Raw genomic sequence first — 16,206 nt, forward strand, 5'->3', positions numbered from 1 at the left:
CAATGGCCTGGTGATCTACTTCCCAAAACCTCAGTCACCAAAAACCCTGTGGAACACAGTTCTGCTCTTCCACATAACAGGCTGTCATGAGTTAGAATGGAATCCATGGTGGCTGGTCCTGGAACCACAACAAGACAACTGACAAACAGTAAGTAGGAGCAAAAATGCTTATTGAGTGAGTGTCCAGTGTGTATGGTGCTGTGATAAGCACTGGATTGAAACAACAAGAAGCACAGGCCCTGCCCTTGAAAGGCAAGAGCAAACCTACAAGCCAACAACCTCAGTATGTACCAAAGCTGCCAGATAAGACAACTCAGAGTGGTGTAGTGAATATACTCCGAACTCTAATTTCCTCTACAGAGATGAAGAACTTTGGCCTGGAGCATTTCTAGGTGATTCTCTTGTTAATATATATCAGCACACAGAAGTGCTATACTTCTCTCCCACCATGGATATCTTCTGTTAGGGCTGTGTTATTGACAATTGCTTGTGCAGTTCATCTTCTAACTCAATCCTGAACCACCTTCCAAATCTAACATCCTGTGAAAAGGCTTTATCAGGTCTGCCCTCCAGGGACCGGGACAGCCAGTACACTGGATTCCTTGGTAACACCAAGGCCAGAGTTGCTATGAGGGGTGTTGTTGTTGATTGCCTTCTTGTCAAACGACCCTATGAACAAAAGGCCTGAAGTCCCTCTACAGCTATCAACATTTATCAAAATTATAGAGTTTCCGGAGGCATGTTGTTTAGGAAGTGGAGACCACTCCTGCTTCCAAGCTTGGAGGGGTAGGGGGAAGGAAAGATCCCACAGACCAGCAGCCAGAGGGCACTGCCAGAGTCTAGGGCACAGGGACTCCATTCTCCTGACTCACTGTGGACATTCTCTAGCAGATGCATCCTAGCAAATACTGACCCTGAGGAGTCTGAGGTAGAGGCAAACCCTCTCTTGCTTTTACACCCTGCTGGCCAATCTGCCCCCATCCTCGTGGATGCTCCAAAGGGATTCCTGCACCATTTCAGGACTTTCACTGAAGCTTGTAAAAGAGTGCAAGGCCAAATTATATGATCTTGAGCAGATGACTTCATTGGGGTTTTTTTTGTTGTGTTTTTTTTTTTCGGGGCGGGGGGAAGTTCTGAGCTTCAGTTTATTTCATTGGTATTATGAGGAGGTTGAGTCAGCTGGCCACCAAGTCTTTTCTAAGCAAAAAAACCTCCTTCTAAGAACCAAATCCCTATGCACATCAAAAATTTCTCCAATAGAGTAAAAAGGAAAGTCACAGACTGGGAAAACATATTTGGTAATGACATGTCTGATAAGGGATTCCTATCTAAAATTTATAGAATACTCCAGCACCTCAAGAAGAAAAAAGAAAACAACCCAATTGAAAAATAGGCACCGGACATGAACAGACCCTTCACCAAAGAAGACATTCAGATGGCCAATAAACACATGAAGAAATGTTCAAATTCTCTAGTTCTCCAAGAGATGCAAACAAAATAACTAGGAGGTATCATCTCATGTAGTAACAACAGCAAAGTTCAACAAAGCAGCAAACAATAAATGCTGGTCAGGTTGTGGAGAAATTGGAACCCTTATTCACTGCTGGAGTTTAAAAGGGTGCAACCACTATAGAAAGCAGTTTGGTGCTGTCTCAAAGTGTTGGAAATAAAAATACCACTTGGCAATGCCACTACTGAGAAGATACCCTAAAAAAACCATAACCACCATCCAAACAGATATATGCACACTCATGCTTATCTCTGCGTTACTTACCATAGCAAAGAGATGGAAGTGCCCATCCACAAATGAATGGATAGAAAAACTACGGTATATTTGTATGATGGAATACTATGCAGTATTGAAAACTAATGAACTCGTAAAACATTACACAACATGGGGGACCCTGGAGGACACCATGTTGAGTGAAATATCTCAATCACAAAAGAACAAATACTGCCTTGCACCACTGTTATAAAGCAGGTCTGACATGGGAGGTTGGGAGGAGAATAGAATAAGAGTGAATACATAATGACCATTGCATTGGAACAGATGAAGGAGAGAACTGTTTAAAAGGAATATACAATTAGGCACTGTAAGTACAACAGCCCAGAATAAGACCTATATCACTTCAAAGAGGACTGGAGTAGGGGGAATGTAACTTTGTGCAACAATGAATAAATGAATGAATTTTTTTTCTTTTTGTTTTAGAAAAAGTTAACTGGGGGGAGCTAAACAGGGAGAATGTACAACAATGAATCCAACTTCTCTAAGAATTCATTAAAATCACAATTAAAATAATTTTTTTAAAGCATAAAATCTACCCAGTTGCCACCAAGTTGATTCTGGCTGATGGAGACTTGACATGTGTCAGCCAGGAGAACTAAGCTTCACAGGGTTTTTAATAAATGATTTTAGAAACAGATAACCAGATCTTTCTTCCGGTATCCCCTGGGGTGACTCAAACCTTCAATCTTGCAGTTAGCAGCAGTGCAACATTTAACAGTTTATACAGTTCAGGGACTAGTCTAATGCTCTGTGACTGTGCTGTTGTAGTTGTTAGGTGCTGTTGAGCTGCCCTCTACTCCTAGCAACCCTATGAAAAATAGCTCTGAACCTTTACCCTCTCCTGAGCCAACCTCATTGTCTCCAACACACCTGATCCCATTGCCCTAGTCATTGTGTCATTCTATCTCTTCCAGGGTCATCCTCTCTTACCTTCTACCTTTCCAAGCTTGATGTCCTTTCCTGAGGACTGACCCCTCCTGACAGTATGTATGCCCAAAGTATGTGAGACAGAGTTTCAAAATCCTTGCCTCCAAGGAGCAACCTGATTTCACTCTCACCAGGACAGACCTATTTGTTCTCTTGGCTGTCTATGGTATATTCAATACTCTTCTCCAGTGCCACCACCAGATCAAAGGCATCAATGATTTTTCTGTAATCTTTATCATTGTCCACCTCTCAGTTGCATTGTGAGCAATTGAGAAGACCATGACTTGGATAAGGTACACCTAAGTCTTTAGATTGGCATTTTTACTCTTTAGCACTCTAGCAAGGTTCCTAACATCAGATTTTTCCCAGTGCAACTCTTCTTTTGATTTCCTGACTTCTAGTGCCAAGGGTGTGGCACCAAGCAAGATTAAATTCATTAACAACTTCAATCTTTTCTCCTATTGTAATATTATTTTATTTCTCTTAATGCTTATTTTCTTTTCTCCTTCTTTCTTTGCAATGGAAGCACCAAATTGGACTGGAGCAGACCCATCTGCCTTCCATGCATCCTTACTACATCCAGAAAAGGGGACCTGGAGATACCATCCTTCTCTGAGTGCACTGACACACATCTCTCTTAAGCACACAGATCTAGCACCCAGAAGGCAGACAGCTGCATAGAGGCATGGAGGACACTAGCCACGGATTGCCACACGGAACCTGGGGCAGAGTGATGTGGGAACTCTATTTTTAGCCTTCACAAAGACCTGACTCCCAGATTTCCACAGGAATCTCCCAAGGATGGCAGCAAGACCCTAGCCAGCCGGCTTGACCTGCCTCTGGTTACTTTCCAAGGAGAAAAGAGAAATCGGAACAGAGAAAGGGCAGGAAAGGGAGGCTTGGTAGAGGCCAGTGTAGACAAGTTGGTATAAGGCTTCCGGTTGGTAATGCTAGTCCTCGAAAGGGATCTCAACTCCACTGTGGGATGCAAGGGGCAATTCTGATACAGTCAGGTCCAGTACAGCCAGCCCCAGAACATGGTATGTGCCTCCTTGGACAGCTGGCCCACAGGCCACACGTGGGAGACTCAGCGTGCATGGTGTCCGTCTGAAGAGGAAGTGGAAATGTTCCAAGAACCAGATCCTCCTTAACCCTCTTCCTGCAAACTGAGATCATTTTACAGGAATGTTGAAGACATCAGAAAAGCTGCTTTTCATATCACTCCTCAGTACAGTAGTGCAACACTTCCCACAAACATCAGATTTCAAGGGTGAGCAAAGAGCCCCCTACATTGAGGGCAGATGCATGGTGTTTAGCCTCAGACGCTGCAAACTCTGAAGCCAAGGGTAACCTCAGAGCTCAGAGGAGCAAGGAACCATCCTCCACATGGACAAGAAAGTCTACCAGGTGTTCACATTCCTGCTTTTTCTTCCACCATCCTTCCTTCAGTGGGACTGCTTCCAGGATGATGGAGGTGTCACCCAGCACAGGAATGGGAATTCCCTGCGGAATCAGAAGGCCTCTCAGGTGTGGGTACCCACAAGGCCTGGGCCGCAGGGAAAAGAAGTGCTCAGGTCCCTCCCTAGAGGTGAGAGAAGGTGTCCACCCTTGTTCCCATGGAGGAGAAGCAATGTGAGTGACCTGACCTCAGCGGGGCCTGGTCTTAGGTGAGACTGCTTCAGCTGGGTAGGGTTGCAGGGAGATGGCATTCTGCCCAAGTGCCTGGCTCAGGACAGGAGAAGCGGCATCATGCATTCTTCACCCATTTATTGTGCTCTGTGCTTGGCCCTGTGCTAGGTTTGGGGGCAGTCCTAAAAGAGAACCACCAATTCTACCCCCAGGATCTCATATACAAACCAGACAGATTTGTAATTACAAAATCACAGTGCAGGGTGATGACTGTTTCTTCAACACAGGTGGGAACCATGACTTGGGGGGGGTGAGGTCTCGGCCACTTGAAGCTGATGGGGAGGCAGAGAGTGGCCTCCAAGCCTGGCTGCAGGGTGTTTTTGAGAAAAGTGTGTCCTGTGTGAGGGTCCTTGCAGTGGAGGGGCACAGTGCAGGAGTATACAAGGGAGAGTTTACAATCTCAGACACCTCACTGCAGGAGCCTTGGACAGAGGCAGCCCCTCTGTGCATCCCATGCCGTGATTCCACCGGCCACTCTCTTCTGTCCATGCATTGAGGAAGTTGGTGTCACAGTTCCAGACTTGAGTCCTTTTTTGCTGAATTCCCCTTCTAGACATCAGACACAAAGAGGAACACACACTTAGTGACCACCTGCACCCGTACTTCCGTGTTTGATTAAAAAAAAAAAAAGGCTAGCTTCACCAGTGCCTGCTGCAGGTTCCCCTTCTGGGCCTGGAACATATGACCCTGGCAGCTGCAGGAGGTTGGGCAACGGGTGGAGGTGAAGCTGAGGAAGTGATCCTTCCCAGACTCCCAGCCACATGGGTACCTTTCCAGCCTCACCCAGAACAACTTCTAACACACCATCCCCACCCTGCATCTCACCTGCAAGCTGTTATCTTTTTTTCTACCTCGACATCCAGCTGTACCTGTCAAAATCGCATCTCTTGTGTAAGTTCCTATTATTGCTTAGGACATTTCCTAGCAAAGATCTTTTTATTCCTGGGCCTAGAAGACTCTTCTCTCCTTGAATAAAAGCCTCTCTGAATTTCCCTTAACCAATTCCCCTATTACCTCACCCCCTTGCCCACCCACTACCTTCAGAAAGTGAGCACATATCTATCTAATCCGCTTGATTATAACAAGCTTCAGGCAGCTCTCTGTGGCTTACCTACCACAGAACACAGGGGGGCCCTCAATAAATATTTGTGGGCTGGAATGAGACAGGAACTTAGATTTCATATTTGCACAGTGATTCCTGTTTCACATTGCACCATCCCAGGCAGAACTGTAGGGTTCTTCCAAGTTCCAAGACTTTATTGCAGCAAGCAGCATTAATGGCCCCAGCAGCCCTGCCTTTTGGGGTAAATTCCTTTCACCTTGACTTGAGAAATTGTCCTTCTTCTATTGTTGCTGTTGTTACGTGCCATCGAGTCTCCTTCGACCCCTTGCAACCTTATGTAGAGTAGCTCTGAGGCCGGCCCTGTCCTTAGCCAGTCTCACTGATTCTGATACACCAACCCCCATTGCCCTATTAAGCACAGGAAAAAACTTCAGCCATCGAGTCAGTTTCAACTCTTAATAATTCTCTATTTGGTTTCCAGGGATATGAATCTTTTCAGGAGGAAATGGCACCTCTTTTTCCCCTATAGGTTACTAGCAGATTCACAGCACCAGCCTTTTTGTTAGTATCTGACAAATAAGCAATATTCAATCCAATTCACTTCGCCGAGCACCTGATGTGTGCTCAGCATTGGACTAGTCACTGTGAACATGGTAAGGCATGACTGGTCCGGGAAGGTGGAAAGAGTGCTAGCTTTGGGGCCAGTAAGACCCTCATTCAAATTCTGACACTGACTTTGACTATGTTTGTGATCTTGAGAAAGTTGCTTAACTTCTCTGAGGTACAGTTTCTTTCACTGCATAATGTTGTTAACCATAACTATCTTACAAAATTTTTACAGTGATTACTGACCCTCCAGTATATTTTCAGAAGTTGTAAGTCACATGGGAGAAGATTGCCCATCTTTCTCTTACAGAGCCACTGGTGGATTCAAACTGTCAGAGAGGCATAGCTTTGGCGTAACAACACAGCTGCATATGCCACCAGAACTCCCTGCAATAAACATTAGTATTACTGAATGTCCAGTTCCTCAGGTTGTTATTTGCCATGGAGTTGTCTGCTACTCATGGCAACCCTATGTACAATAGCTTACTCCTGAACCAATCTCACTGTCTCCAGCACACCTACCTCCATTGCCCCAGTTACTGTATCAATCTATCTCATCTGGAGTCTTCCTCTCCTGCGCTGTCTCTCCACCTTTCCAAGGATGATGTCCTTCTCTAAGGACTGGCCCCTTCTGGAAACATGCCCAAAGTATGTCAAATGAAGCTTCACAATTCTTATGTCGAAGGAGCAACTTGATTTCACCCTCTCTAGGACAGATCTGTATGTTCAACACTCTTCTCCAGCATCACAACTCAAAGGCATTGATTCTTCTTCTGTCATCCTTATTCATTTTCCTGTTTTCTGCTTCATAGCAAGTAATTGTGAAGGCCATGGCCTAGATCAGGCACACCCTAGTCTCTAAACTGACATTGTTGCTCTGTCGCACACTGTAGAGGTAGGTCCCTGGCAGCAGATTTTCCCAATGCAATTCACCTTTTGATTTCCTGACTTAGCTTTTTTTTAATAAAAATTGTATATTGACTTACTTAAAAAAATTTGAATACATTGTTTTTCACAAAAGATCCTTCCCATTTCTTTCATTCCCCACCCATTGAATTGTGCAACCCTATGATTAACACCCCACACCCTGTACCCATCCTCACCCCTCTGCTTCCACCCTCCCCTGACTGTGGAGCCTTATACTCATTCTACAATAATAGTTTTATACTGTATTTGTCCTTGTGGGACTGAGTTAGTTTACTCAGCATAATGCTCTCAAGTCCCTTCCAAGGTAAGTAATAACTTACAAAATAATCATTCCTGTGTGCTGCATAGTATTCCACTGTATGAATATACCACAACTTCTCAATCCATTTGTTTGTGGTCAGACATCTAGGCTGTTTCCATGTTTTTGCGATGGTGAATAATGCTGCTATGAACATTGGTGTACACTGACTCAGCATTTTAAAAATGTAATTTCTAAAGAAATAAGTGCTGACACCCAAACACCCATGTTTATTGCCACATTATTCACAATAGCAAAGAGATGGCAGCAACCCAAGACCCCATCAATGAATGGATAGAAAAAGCGTGAGATATAGATATGTCTACACAGTGGAATACTACACAGCCCTGAAAAACAAAGAACTCATAAATATGACATAACATGGATGATCCTGGAGGACATTATGCTGAGTGAAATATCTCAGTCACAAAAGGACAAATACTGCATAACACCATTTTTATAAAACAGGAGTGACATGGAAGTTGGGAGGATAGCAAGAAAAGGGGAGATAAATAATGAACACTGCATTTTAACAGATGAAGGAAAGAACTGTTTAAAAGGAATATATGATTAGACATTATTTGTGTGACAACAGTCCAGAATAAGAGATGCATAGCAAGCTGGATGTGGAGGGCTGGCAGGAGGGAAGAAGTTATGCAGTAATGTGTGTTGGGGGGTTTTTTGTAAGTGAACTGAAGGGATTAGGGAGGAAAATGTGCAACAATTAATGAATGAAAGTCCAACTTTTCTGTAAACTTTAAAAAAATAAGCTAACTTTAAAAAAGGCAGTTGCATCAGGTCAGTTTGAACTCATGAGAATCTATGTATGTCAGAGTACTATTGTGTTCCACACAGAACTCAATGACTGAGACTTTTCAGATTAGCAGGGCTTTCTTCCCATTAACTCTGAATGAATGGTTATGTGCCATTGAATTGGAACCAACTCATAGCTGACCTTCTAACAGGAGGTTGTATAACGCACAGGAGGAGATTATTCATCTGTCTCCCGTGGAGCAGCTTGTGGACTCAAACAGCATGCCTTTCGGGTGGCAGTACAACTCCTTACCACTAGGCTACCAGAGCTCCCTGAATGAACTAGAACTCCCAATCTTTCTATTCATTCATAGCAAGCCTACATTACCAAAAAAGCAGCAAAGCCTATTCCTGCACCATCCTTTCAATCTCTACTGTACCCAAGCCCATTGCTGTAGACACTTTAAATTCAACTCATTGAGGGTCATCCTCTATTTCACTGACTCTACATCTCACCAAAAATTATATTCTTCTCCAGGTACTGGTTCCCTCATATACATGAGACAAAGTCTCACTATCCTCTCCTCTAAGGAGCGACTTCTTTTAAGACTGCTTTGTTATTCTGGAAGCCCTTGCAATATTCATCACCAAAACCATAAATTCAAAGGCACTGTGTCTTCTTTTTTATTACTGTTGTTAGATACTATGAAGTTGGAAGTGAGTCATAGATGACCCTTCAACAGGTTTTCAGAGACAGTAAATTGAACAGGAGTAAAAATTCTCACCACTGGGCCAATTGGCAGCATCAGTATGGATGGTGAAGAGATTGAAATAGTTAAGTTTTAGTTCGCTTGTCTCCACAGTCAGCACTCTTGGTACCAGCAACAAGGAAATCAAGAGATGAATTGCATTGGGAAAGTCAGCTGTGAGGGACCTCTCAAGAGTACAGAAGACCAATGATGTCAGGCTGGAGACTAAGGTGCACCTGATCCGGGCTATAGTCTTTGCAATTATGTGCTATGCATCGGAGAGTTGGACAATGAACAGGGATGTTAGAAAGAGAATTGATGCCTTTGAGCTGTGGTGCTGGAGAAGAGTGTTGAATATACCATGGACTGCTAGGAGAACAAACACGTTTGTTCTGGAGAAGGGGAAGCCAGAATGCTCCTTGGAGTCAAGGATTCTGAAGCTTCTTCTGACATACTTTGGGCATGTTGTAATGAGGGTCCGGTCCAGGACATCATGTTTGGGAGAGTGGAGGGACAGCACAGGAGAGGAAGACCCTCGATGAGATGGATCAATTCTGTGAGCGGAGTGGTGGAAATGAGTGTGTTTGAGACGGTGAGGTTGGCACAGGATAGAACGGCATTTAGGGCTTTTGTACATAAGGTCACTGTGAGTCGCAAGTGACTCAATGGCACATAATAACAACAACATAACAAATCTATGAGATTATTTTTTTTAAAATATAGTCACTCTTCTTTCTTTTCTTTCTTTCTTTCTTTCTTTCTTTCTTTCTTTCTTTCTTTCTTTCTTTCTTTCTTTCTTTCTTCCTTTCTTTCAGAGAGCAGAAAAGTAAAATCACTTTGCCTGAAAGCTTCAGAGTCAGAATTCAAACACCAAGGGTGTCTGGCTGACATGATAGTCCACTGCCACAGCCCCTGTGGTGGGGAATTTGTTGAGAAGACATGACATAGCCTTATGGAGAGGTGACTCCACAAGCAAGCAGTAAGTCAAGTGACTCCCAGAGCTCCCAAACTCTGTGGCCCAAAGGTGCCATGTACAAGCAAAAGCAACACTTACCTCATATGGTTGGATTTGAGGGGAGCTTACAGTGACCCTTAAGACCTGATCCATTTGAATAAAAATACCCCATACTCTATTGCCACGGTTCCAATCTGTTGTATTATGGATCATTATGAATCATAATCAACTCGCCTGCACCTCTGGCAACCACTGTCAGAAGCTTCACCCACGGACGAGGGCATCTGTGACATGCCGTTGGCCTCATCTCAGTAACAAAGACTTAGAAACCCATTAGTTTCCCAAGAAAGAAGAATCAGCAGCACAACTGAGAGTGGGGATCTGTGAGATCCTGGGTTTCCTGGGGTCTTTCTCATCCTGTTTTAGGATCCCTTTTCATTACTAGTAGTCAAACCGCTCAGAAATGTCTGAACTTTCCAGTTCCTGGGTAGCGATAAGTCATCTCACATGGACTTTGCTAAGTGAGACTTAAAGTTCTTGACATTTGAAAAGCCATCCTGTTCAAACTCCAAGAAAAGGTCATCCATTTGGAGGGCACCCTATAGATGATTAGATTCCTGACCCCCGAGTGTGGAGCTCAGTACCCTCTAAAATAGCACTCACAGCAACACTCAGAAAACACAGGTGTCTCGTGAGCACTTCTCTCCCGAAACGCTGCCACAGAGCTGTGTCCTTCTGCACAGCATAGGCCTCCACCAGCAGGAAGCTCACCCTCAGCTACTTAGAGATTAGCCGAGGCTGAGTTTGCACAAAGGAGCTTGTCACTCTCAGGCCCATGTGGGATGGGAGGAGATGCCCGTCATCCCTCTGACCTCCTCCATGGCTTCGTCTACCCCTTCCTACAGTTGAATCCACTTTAGCCCCCCAGGGTGAGGCCATTCTTAGGAGGCTGAGGTGGAGACAAGGCCTAGACAAGGGAGAAAGGTCACAAGTCCAGGTCAGTCGAGTAGTTCTAGTCCACAAGACAGCCGGAAGACAATGAATGCAAGGTCAAGGGGGTCCTGGTAAACTCATGTCATTCTCTAGGAGATAAGCAGCTCACACTCAAGGAAGAAAAGCAACAGGATGGCCAGCAAGACCAGAAGAGAGAATAGCAGGGGTGGCAGAGAAGCTGGTCAGATACAGTCACCTTCAGACTGAAGTGAGAAGACGTCAGGGGTCAGACCTCAAAAAGCAGGAGTATGCTTCCCACATCACATCACTTCTTGGGAGCCAAATCAGTCCATTTCACCCAAGAAAAGGTACCAAAAACTAAAAAAAAAAACCCTCAAAGGCAAAGTATAGACTAGTTCAACATAGTCTATTAACAAATCTTAAAGTAAATCAAACTTTGGGATTTCTTTACAACAATGCTCAAGAGCTAGAGTGTAAAAGTTCACAAATTTTCCAAGGATACATATATTTCTTTTAACATAGGGAAACAAAATGTTTGAGAGCAAATCTTGTGCTTGGGCATGGCTGTGCAAACAACATGCTTCTATAAAAGGACACCCAGAGTTTGACTCAGGAGGAGTCTGCACCTCTCGGGCCACCACACATCTGCAGAACCACCAGCCTCCGCAGACCAGGGCAGCAGGAACACGAGTGACTCCGCAGAGCTGAAGGTGGGAGTACAAGTGGGACAGCCTCAGGGCCTGAGCCAGCCCAGCTGAAAAAGGGCCAGTCTGACCCAGGACCAGGGAGAGGCCACATCCAACATGCTGAGGTTTCGGCCGCTTCATTTTCCTCTGGGTTTTACCCTAGAAGCAATGTTCACAAAGGGTGCTGAGCGAGCTCCGTGAGGGGAGGAAGTGAACCCGCCAGCTTCTGCTTCCCTCCTCTCCTCCCACCCAGGCACTACTGGGGAACAGACCTTTCACTAGTATGGGGTTTGGAGTTGGAGAACCTCTCTTTTCCTCTCAAAACACTACATCTTGCAAAGATGCCAGATAGGACATAAGCAGTGGTTCTGCCATAGCACTTTTGTCCAGCTAAGGTCGAGTTGCGTATTAACCATTTGTACCACCAAAGTATAAACTAACTCGCGATACTAAAAACTAATCACTCACAATGATTACTTTTTCCCTCTTAGACTTTGGCAAAAACACCCTTCGTTTGAAACTAAGTCCACCTAATGGTACATCACACCTGTCTCCCTTGGGCCCTATCCAGAACATTCACTAGATGTGCTGACCCCACTTCTCCACAGCCCCACAGTCTCACAAGGTCAAAAGTTTACAAAACTGCCAAAACTGTCCTGTTTGACAAATGAAACTGTCAAAACTGAACCAGTAGCATCACTGGAGGGGCAAGAACAAATGGAGAGGGGAACAGGCAATACCAGGTGACAGCTCCAGAGAGTTGATACCAAAATGTCTATAAAATATTTGTGTGGGGAGTCACACAGATCACTTTTTTTTAAAGTGGAAATATCCTTGCTGTTGTTCTTGTTATGTGCTGTCAAGTTGCCTGCAACTTATAACAACGCTAGGCACAACACCTCTGAAGCCTGCCCTGTCCTGAGCCAGTTACATGATGCCAACACACCTACTGCCAATACCCTAGTTACTGGGTCAATCCAGCTCATCCAGGGTCTTCCTCCCTGCACTGCCCCTCCGCCCTTCCAAGCATGGTGTCCCTCTCCAACAGCCAGTTCCTCATGGCCACGTGAGAAGTGTATGTGAGACAGAACATCAAAATCCTAGCCTCCAAGGAGAAACTTGGTTTCACCCCCTGCAAGACAGACCTGCTTGTTCTCTTGGTGGTCCATAGTATGTTCAATACTCTTCTCCAGCACCACAACTCAAATGCATGTAGTTACTTCTAAAAACAAAACATTTTTATAAGCCAGCTTATATATGTCAACATAAAAGTACAAAGCTCCATGCCAATTTACTTTGTTAACCTTCAGGAAGACTTGTTAATACAACTGTTATTCAAATATATGTACCAATAGCTAAATCCAAAGAGAAGGTATTTGAGTCTGCAGTCTTAAATTGAACAAGCATGCAGTCAAGATGCAATAATAATAATTGGTGACTTGAAAACAAAAGCAGGAAACAAAGTAGAAGGAACGGTAGTGGCAAATTATGGACTTGGCGATAGAAATGAGGCTGGAGACAGAAGGATAGAGTTTGGTACATTCAATGATTCATTCATCATAAATATCATTTTTAAAAATCACAAAAAGTGACTTTACACATAGAACTCACCTGATTCTCTACACAGGAATCAGATTGACTAGAATTGTGGAAAGAATTCTTAGAGAAGCTCAATAGTCACAGTCAAAACCAGGACAGGTGCTGACTGTGGAACAGACCATTGATTACTCTTGTGCAAGTTCAACTTGAAATTGAAGAAAATCAAGTCCACAAGAACCAAACTACCACCTTGAGTAGTCTATCCCTCCTGAATTTATAAACCAGCTCAAGAATAGGTTTGAATCATTGAACACTAATGACTGAGGACCAGCTGAGCTATGAGATGATATTAAACACATCATCCTTGGAAAAAAAGCAAAAGATCACTACAGAGGAGAAAAACCAAAATGGATGTCAGAAGAGACTCAGAAAATTGCATTACAGCATTGAGAAGCCAAAACAAAAGGAAAGCTAATTTTTACCAAGCAGGGTTGTGTCATCTGCATAACTCAGGGTGTTCTTCCAATCCTGATGCCATATTTATCTTTATAGAGTTCAGCTGAGAATTATTTACTCAGCATACAGATGGAATAGTTATGGAGAAAGGATACATCCCTGGCACACACCCTCCTTGATTTTAAAGCATGCAGGGCTCCTTTGTTCTATTTGGACAACCGCTTCTGAGCACAATTAAGTGTTCTGAGATTCTTATTTTTTCAATATTAGCCATAATTTGTTATGATCCATGTAATCAAATGCCTTTGCATAGTCAGCAAAGCACAAATAGACATTCTTCTCTACTTTCAGTCAGGATCCATCTGACATCAGCAATGATATCCTTGATGCCATGGCCTCTTCTACTACTATTCATTTAATATGACTAAAGTTGATATTAACATTACTGAAGATTACTGCATGGTTCACAAACAGGAAAAGAGTCCATCAGGGATGCAACCTTTCTCCAAACTTTCACAATCTATATGCAAACAGATATTTCAGAAGGCTGGACTTTATGAGGAGGAATGTGGCATGGCATGAAAAGTTGCTGCAGAAAAGCAAAGACAACAGCCTTTGATATGGATTACATTTCACTGTAAAGAAACTGAGAAGGACCTGGAGCTTTTTCTGCAGAAGGTCAAGGACTGCAGTCTTCAATTTGAATTAAAACTCAGTATAAAGAAAACAAAGATTCTCACCACCTGGCGAAGTGGCAACATCACGTTAGATGAGATTGAGATTGTTATTAATTATCCACAATCAATATTCTTGGCACCAGAAGTCAGGAAATAAAAGGATGAATTGTAGTTGGAAAGTCTACTCTTAGAGACTTCTCCAGAACACTGAAGAGCAGCGATGTCTAGAGACTATGTCATGGCCATGGTCTTCTCAATTACCTGCTATGCATCAGAAAGCTGGACTGTGACTAGGAATGACAGAATAATCCATGTCTTTGAGTTGTGGTGCTGGAGAATAGTACTGATTATACCATAGCCTGCCAAAAGAACAAATGAGTCTGTCCTGGAGAGGGTGAAACCAAGCTGCTCCTTGGAGGCATGGATTTTGAAGCTCCATATCACATACTTTGGGCATGTTGCCAGGAGGGACCAGTCCTTAGAGAAGGACATTATGCTTGGAAGGGTGGAGGGACAACACAGGAGAGGAAAGTGATGAATGAGATGAATTGACACAGTAAACTGGGTTAATGGGAGTAGGTATTTCAGAGACAATGATATTGGCTCAGGATAGGAGAAGGTTCAGAGCTATTTTACATAGGGTAGCTATGAGACATAGTTGACTTGACAGCACATAACAACAACAAAATATTCTGTATGGTCTGATTCAAGAGGAAGTCCATATTTGGGAGGATGGGAAGATGTAGAGATGACACTATGAGTTACAGCACTGGGTGTCATCAACCCTAGCGACACCACTGGACAGCACAGCAGAGCTTGTTAATCTATTGATTCATGCTGCCCTGGGAAATGATTTTTAAATATACATAAGGCAAAGCTTAGCAAAGTCATTGCAACACAGGCTGTAACCCTTTTTCTACATCCCAAGGAAATGCTCACATAAAGCTGTCAGGTCAGGTGGATAGCCCAGAAATCATAGCTAAAATAATCCCGCCAGATAATATCAGTGTACCAGCCAGCTCAAGAGTGTAAATCAAAGACACCATCATGCCTTGGAGAACTACACTTAAAAGGTGGTGGGTGCTCTGAACAGACATGCATTAACAGAATATCTGGATATTTATAACATCTTTAAATATTCGCAAGCCATGAAGTCACAGCAAGAATGAGTCAAAGAATGAAAGTGATATCACAGCGCGCCAGGAAAAGGAGGCTACTCCTGCTTCTGCTCCTGAAAACCATGAAATTGCACATTCTCTGTCTGTCTCTGTCTCTCTCCTTTTCTCTCCTCCTCTCTTCTCCCTCCCTTTCTCTCTTCCTTTTTCTATCTCCTTCTCTCACTTTCCCTCCCTCTTTCCCTCCCTCCTGCCTTCTTTCTTTCCCTCCCCCTCCCCTCTCTTCTTCTTTTTTCTTCTCTTCTCTCTCTCCTCACCATCTACTCTCCCTCTCTCCATCTCTTCTTTCCACCTCAGTCTCTCACAGTTCTTGTGGTGCATCAAAGTCTATCATTAGTCATGAAATAGTTTCACACCACAACCACTTCTGGCTTTCTATAAGAATTTAGTGGCACTTTTTTTATCTGTGTTGTTTTATTAAGTTGCAAGGTTCATTCTACAGCATTGAGATCTAACATCTTAATAAAATAACAATGACTGCTTATTTGCAATGCATCGTACTGTTCTAGAGAGTTCAGTGTTATAAATGGAAGCTAGTTCTTATAAATATTCAGTTAATTAGCTGTACTATCTGAAATAAATGTTATGCTTCCAGTTTTTATGGTGTTTAACAGTTTATGTGATGTCGTTTTTGTACATATTACCCAGTGACTAGCGCATAATCTGTGCTGAATAAAAGTTAATTGAATAAATTTTCACAATTTCCTGCTAGGATGGCAATTCACAACAAAAGTGAGAGGTTAGGCTTTTTTGTTGGGGCTGAGTTTGCTTTTTCAGAAGGAAAATATCACATGCACACGTGTGAAGCTGCTGTTGAGTCAGAACCAAACCACAGCTGCCCCTCCAGTGAGTTTTCAGAGGCTGTAAATTTCATGGGAAGAGATTGCCCAGCTTTCTCCCTTAGAGCAGTTGGTAGATTCCACTTCAGGTCAGCAGCACAATTCCTTACCACTAGGTCATCAGACC

Source organism: Elephantulus edwardii, unplaced genomic scaffold, assembly GCF_000299155.1.
Source record: "Elephantulus edwardii isolate Elephantulus edwardi_28Jun2011 unplaced genomic scaffold, EleEdw1.0 scaffold00223, whole genome shotgun sequence".
Lineage (NCBI taxonomy): Eukaryota > Metazoa > Chordata > Mammalia > Macroscelidea > Macroscelididae > Elephantulus > Elephantulus edwardii.